Source organism: Scylla paramamosain, chromosome 17, assembly GCF_035594125.1.
Source record: "Scylla paramamosain isolate STU-SP2022 chromosome 17, ASM3559412v1, whole genome shotgun sequence".
Taxonomy (NCBI): domain Eukaryota; kingdom Metazoa; phylum Arthropoda; class Malacostraca; order Decapoda; family Portunidae; genus Scylla; species Scylla paramamosain.
Genome location: NC_087167.1, coordinates 24,345,390 through 24,352,784, shown reverse-complemented (window position 1 = coordinate 24,352,784; position 7,395 = coordinate 24,345,390).

The following is a 7,395-nucleotide window of genomic DNA, read 5'->3' as shown; positions in this document are numbered from 1 at the left end:
CTATCCTTCTCTCTGTTTACTTCATCTCAAGTTTCCTTTTTGACCGTTCTATTGCTGCTGTGGTAGACGGTCACTGTTCTTCTCCTAAATCAATTAACAGTGGTGTTCCTCAGGGTTCTGTCCTGTCACCCACTCTCTTCTTATTATTCATTAATGATCTTCTAAACCAAACTTCTTGTCCTATCCACTCCTACGCTGAAGATACCACCCTGCACTTTTCCACGTCTTTTCATAGACGTCCAACCCTTCAGGAGGTAAACATATCACGCAGGGAAGCCACAGAACGCCTGACTTCTGATCTTTCTAAAATTTCTCATTGGGGCAGAACAAACTTGATATTGTTCAATGCCTCAAAAAATCAATTCCTCCATCTATCAACTCGACACAACCTTCCAGACAACTATCCCCTCTTCTTCAATGACACTCAACTGTCCCCCTCTTCTACATTGAACATCCTCGGTCTGTCCTTTACTTATAATCTGAACTGGAAACTTCACATCTCATCTCTAGCTAAAACAGCTTTTATGAAGTTAGGTGTTCTGAGACGTCTCCGCCAGTTTTTCTCACCCCCCCAGCTGCTAACTCTGTACAAGGGCCTTATCCGTCCATGTATGGAGTATGCTTCACATGTCTGAGGGGGGTTCCACTCATACTGCTTTTCTAGACAGGGTGGAATCAAAAGCTTTTCGTCTCATCAACTCCTCTCCTCTAACTGACTGTCTTCAGCTTCTCTCTCACCGCCGCAATGTTGCATATCTAGCTGTCTTCTACCGCTATTTTCATGCTAACTGCTCTTCTGATCTTGCTAACTGCATGCCTCCCCTCCTTCCGTGGCCTCGCTGCACAAGACTTTCTTCTTTCTCTCACCTCTATTCTGTCCACTTCTCTAACGCAAGAGTTAACTAGTATTCTCAATCATTCATCCCTTTCTCTGGTAAACTCTGGAACTCCCTGCCTGCTTCCGTATTTCCACCTTCCTATGACTTGAATTCCTTCAAGAGGGAGGTTTCAAGACACTTATTCATCATTTTTTGACCACTGCTTTGACCCCTGTATGGGACTGGCATTTCAGTGGGCATTTTTTTTATTACATTTTTGTTGCCCTTGGCCAGTGTCCTTCCTACATAAAAAAAAAAAAAAAAATAGTAGTAGTAGTAGCAGTAGTAGTAGTAGTAGTAGTAGTAGTAGTAATGCTATTTTTCATATATTTAGTAATTTTTTTTTTTCATATTATTATTTATATTTATATTTTTTGTTTTGTTTTGACATTCATACGAATGCTATAAAGGTGAAGCATAGAAATTTATTTGATTAATTAATTAATTTATATATCTATTTATTTTGATTTTTTAAATTAATTAATTTATTTATTTTTATTATTATTATTTTTTTTTTTTATGTCTCTATGATAAGCAAAGCATTATAGAATTTATGAAAGCACATATCCTCTAGAGTCTTGCCCTACAAAAGATTCTGTAAAGTAAAAAATAAAGGGAATAAGTGTCAGTGACGTTTGATGAATAGAGGAAGGCGTGGCAGAAATTACCATAAAACGTATATAAATGAAAATTTATCTTCCTCGTATTTTCCAACTTGCGTTTGCTTCTTGAAAATTTAACTGGGTGGGTCATATAGCAGACATATTGTTCTTTCCTCCATTGTAGTTTGTTTCCAGCAAGCCCCCTAAATAAAGTTTCTGTTTTTTTTTTTTTTTTTTTTTTTTTAAAGAAATGAGGAATTACATTCTAACGCTGATCACTGAGCGGAGCGTAGACGAGCTGCTATCCTCAAGGACGTTACCTCTCTCTCTCTCTCTCTCTCTCTAAATAAGACTTTAAATAAAAAGAATATATATATATATATATATATATATATATATATATATATATATATATATATATATATATATATATATATATATATATATATATATATATATATATATATATATATATATATATATATTAAAAGACAATGAATATCCTCTGGGGAAGGGGTGACAATCCTTATTTAACCCTTAATTTCAGTTGAATTTTGACAAGTCTACGTTAAAATGTTTCCATTTTTCTGCAGTGATAAAGAAACGTAGAGGGGTAGCTAATATATTTAATTGTTAATTGTATCTTTTTTTCTTTCTTTTTTTCATTTATTCTTTTATTAATTTTTCTTTTCATTGCTTAATTATGCATTATGCCGACACTGCAGGTTACAATTGCAGATATTGCAAGTATTTTTGACACAATACAAGTACATCCAGCTAAACTATTGCTACAGTATAGAGAGAGTATTTCGATTACATACCTTATTCTTCATCTTCTTTTCTTCTTTTTTTTTTTTAATAAATATAATAATAAATAAATAAGTAAATAGGTATTGTCAAATGAAATCGTCGAGATTACGCAGGGGTTTCGGGCAATACTTGGATGGGTGACTACACAAGCCTCATCTGTCTGAAAAAAAATAAATAAATAAAAAAAATAAGAATAAGAATAGGGAGAATGAACGAAAATTTTAAGTAATAAAGATAACAGTAAGAATTATTATAACAAGAATAAGAAAAATTACAATAAAGGAATATAAAAAAAAAGAAAGAAAGCATCCCATGTCTTTCTTCCTAATTGTCATAGAAGGGTGAATTCTTTTGTATATTTTCCAACATTTCCAATACAACGATATGAATGGGGGAAGAAAGAATAAGAATAATAGAAAGAAGGCCTCCCAACACCTAGTTCTCCGGTCTTGGCCAATTAGCTAACGGCGGGATCAGCGCAGTTAAGCAGGGGGTCCGGGAAGAACTTGGATGGGTGACCACAAAAGCCTCATCTCTCTGAGAATAGAAAAAAATAGCAATAAGAATGAGGAGAATGAACGAAAAACGAAAATAATAAAATAACAATAACAACTATAATAAAAAAAAGAAGATTAAGAATAAAAAGAACAAAAATAAGGGAAAAAAGTAATAATATATCTCTCTTGCTAATTGTCGTAGAATTATGAATGAAGGGTTAATTTTAGTGCATATTTTCCAACATTTTCAGCACAACAATGCAACAACAATACAGGAAAGAATAAGAATAAGAGAAATAAGCCCTCCCAACACCTTGTTCTCCGCTCTTGACCAATCAGCTGACGGCGGGATCAGCAAGGTTAAGCAGGGGGTCCGGGCAGAACTTGGATGGGTGACCGCACAAGCCTCATCTCTCTAAAAGTAGGATAAATAAGAATAAGATAAGGAAGAATAATAAAAAAAAATGAAAATAATAAAGATAACAATATTAATTATGACAAGAATAAGAAAAAAATAGAATAAAAAGAATGAAAAAAATAAGAATATCACAACTTTCTTGCTAATTGTCTTAGAATTTTAAATGACATGTCAGTTCTGCTGTATATTTTCCAAGATTTGTTATGAATGAGGGAAGAAAGAATAAGAATAAGAATAAGAATAAGAACAAAATGAATTAGACTAACAATAATGATCACATCTTTCATGCGGTGACTGCGTGGGCGATGAGCCTCACTGGACGTTTCTGACCAATCACAAGGCAGGGTTGGAGTCGTCGGGCCCACCCGATTCATATATAAAGGGATTTTGTGGGAAGCGCGGGCAGACTCAGCTGAGTGTTCGTTGTGAGTTGTTGTTACCACAACTATGGCACGTACCAAGCAAACGGCTCGCAAGTCCACTGGTGGCAAGGCGCCCCGCAAGCAGCTTGCTACAAAGGCAGCTCGCAAGTCTGCTCCAGCCACTGGAGGTGTCAAGAAACCCCACCGTTACAGGCCTGGAACCGTTGCTCTCCGTGAGATCCGCCGTTATCAGAAGAGCACTGAGCTGCTTATCAGGAAACTGCCTTTCCAGCGCCTGGTGCGTGAAATTGCTCAGGATTTCAAGACTGACCTCCGCTTCCAGTCCTCTGCTGTCATGGCTCTCCAGGAAGCTTCCGAGGCTTACCTCGTGGGTCTGTTTGAGGATACCAACCTGTGCGCCATCCATGCCAAGCGCGTGACTATCATGCCAAAGGACATCCAACTGGCTCGTCGCATCCGTGGCGAGCGTGCCTAAGAAGTCATCCACGAATGATCTTCATAACAGCAATATCTAGGCCCTTTTTAGGGCCAAACATCTCTTTCATTAAAGAATTTTCATAGACAATCTGTTTGGTTTTGTGGAAGAAAATATTTATTTTCCATCTTTCAGTATCAGGTATCGACTTTCAACTCAATATCCTTCCCCCCTTTTTTTTTTTTTATATTATTATTATTATTCCCTCTTCCATGGCCATATCTCTTTCACTTGGGAGAATTTTTATCTTTCTTTATCTCTATTTTTTTTTTATCTTTTCTTTATCTCCACAGAATAATAATCACGATAATAATAAGCATAATAATAATAATAATAATAATAATAATAATAATAATAATAATAATAATAATAATGATACAATAATTATTATAATAATAATCATAATAAAAACAACAATATTAATATTATTAATAATGATAATAATAATAATAATAATAATAATAATAATAATAATAATAATAAAAATAATAATAATAATAATATTAATAATAATAACAATAATTATAATAATAATGCATTTGTCTATATCGTATCTTTTTTCCTTTTCAAGTGTGGCTCCAATGGAGCCGGGTATTATTTTATACTGGCAGCAGTATACTGGCCGCCTGTTTACTTGGAGGAGGTATACTTGGTAACAGCCTTGGTGCCTTCAGAAACAGCGTGTTTTGCCAGTTCACCAGGCAGAAGAAGACGGACAGCGGTCTGGATTTCCCGGCTGGTGATGGTGGAGCGCTTGTTATAGTGTGCCAGGCGGGATGCCTCGGCAGCGATGCGCTCGAAAATGTCATTCACGAACGAGTTCATGATTGACATGGCCTTGGAGGACACGCCAGTGTCTGGGTGGACTTGCTTGAGCACCTTGTAGATGTAGATGGAGTAGCTCTCCTTCCTCCTGCGCTTCTTCTTCTTGTCGCCCTTGGCAATGGCCTTCTGTGCCTTGCCAGCTTTCTTGGCAGCCTTTCCTGATGCTTTGGGAGGCATAGTGTCGCCGTACTGCTGTGAGAACGAGTGTGCGTTTTCTCAGTTGAAAAGTGGTATATATATTAGCGTGCCTACTCAGGATCAGGAGTCGCCACCTCAGCGAGCGTCCTGATTGGTCCAGACGCGCTCTGGGCCGATCTGATCTCGCGTATATATAGCCGTTTTTCCCAAAATTCACTACTTGCTCGCAGAGCTACCGACGAGGTTAGAGTACTCGCGCTCCTCATTTATCACCAACAACAACAACTACTACTACTACTACTACTACCACAACATCCATTATCATGTCTGGACGCGGCAAGGGAGGAAAGGTGAAGGGAAAGTCAAAGTCCCGTTCCAGTCGTGCTGGACTCCAGTTCCCGGTCGGCAGGATTCATCGCCTTCTAAGGAAAGGCAACTACGCCGAGCGCGTGGGTGCTGGTGCCCCCGTGTACCTTGCGGCAGTTATGGAGTACCTGGCTGCTGAAGTCCTTGAGCTTGCCGGCAATGCCGCCCGTGACAACAAGAAGACTCGCATCATCCCACGTCACCTGCAGCTGGCCATCCGCAACGACGAGGAACTTAACAAGCTCCTCTCCGGAGTCACCATTGCACAGGGTGGCGTGCTGCCCAACATTCAGGCCGTGCTCCTTCCCAAGAAGACTGAGAAGAAGTAAATAAAGGGCCTCCCTCCCCTTCAGCCAATATCACCATCAATCCGGCTCCTCTTCGGAGCCACACGTTCAAACATCTAGAGAGTTGTGTAGACTATACTGGTATATCAATAATAAGCAAGTAGTGTATTTATTTTCGAGTTAGTTATTTGTTATTATTATTATTATTATTTAGTCAGGCACGCAAGTGACCGAGAATAAATATGTATACTATATTTCTACTAATGTACCTGCTGTGTGTCACAGTGGAGAGTTGATTAGATGTGTTGCCTATTGTGATATGTTGAGCGTCTTTTTCATCTCAATGTATATTTTGTTTTATGAGAAACTGAGAACGATGAGGGGCGTGATCATTGAAATAAGTCAATGATAATAATAATAATAATAATAATAATAATAATAATAATAATAATAATAATAATAATAATAATGATAATAATAATAATAATAATAATAATAATAATAATGATAATAATAATAATACTTGGAGAAGACCTGATGAAGTGAGAAAGATGGTTATAATTAATAATGGTTTCTTTTCTTAGCTCAGATAGTGATAGTGAACATGGTTATGAGAAAGTAGTAGTAATAATAGTAGTCTATGGTCCTTCTTTCTTTTCATGTTTGTGGACCTTAAAAAGGTCCGGGAGATGATGTTATTCAATGATGATAATGCAAGCTGAATAGCTGGCACCATCTCAATAATGGAGCGATTTAACCACCAAATCCGTACAGGGTACGGCCCTGACGCTTGAGGGCGTAGACAACGTCCATGGCAGTAACGGTCTTACGCTTGGCGTGCTCGGTATAGGTGACAGCATCCCTGATAACGTTCTCAAGGAACACCTTGAGCACCCCACGAGTCTCCTCGTAGATGAGACCAGAGATGCGCTTGACGCCACCTCGGCGAGCTAGACGACGGATAGCAGGCTTGGTGATTCCCTGGATGTTATCACGCAGAACCTTACGGTGACGCTTGGCGCCTCCCTTTCCAAGACCCTTGCCTCCCTTGCCGCGGCCAGTCATGGTGATGAGAGCTGCTAGTACGACGTCCGAACGGTCTAACAGGAAGCTCACGAATGTGCCTCAAAATAACATAACATAACATAACAAAGAGAGAAAAGATGGGGAGGGAGAAGTGGGGATAGTGGGAAGAATAGGGGGGTGATAAGAAGGGAATTGTAGGAGGAGAAATAGTCACTGGGGCTTAACCCAGGCGCAATTTGAATTAGGAAGGACATCTTTTTTTTTTTTTTTTTTTTTTTTTTTTAGCGTGTTATATTCATTCTAAGATGGCAAGGGAGACAAGGTCCTTATCGGGGAAAGCAGGAGAGTCCGCCACCAACCGAGCAAGCCAAGCCCAAAACAGCCACGGCAACGGACGCCGCCCACGCACCCAAAACACCAGGCCAAACCACGCACAAGTTAGGGGCCAGACTATCCAGAGCCTGCATTATCAGGATGTGAAAGAGGAGTGAAGGACAGTCAGAGTAAAAAAGGGTTTTTTTGTGTTTTTTATTGGTTCAAAGAAGGACAGAGGAAGAAGTACATCCGTATAGCGGAGGGACCTACAGTTTTACGTGGGTTCCGAACCACGGATAGTAGTAGAGTGATTTGGTGATGGGCGGGATATTTATTGTGTGATGTAATGTGGTGGGTGAAAAAGCGGTGTCGGTC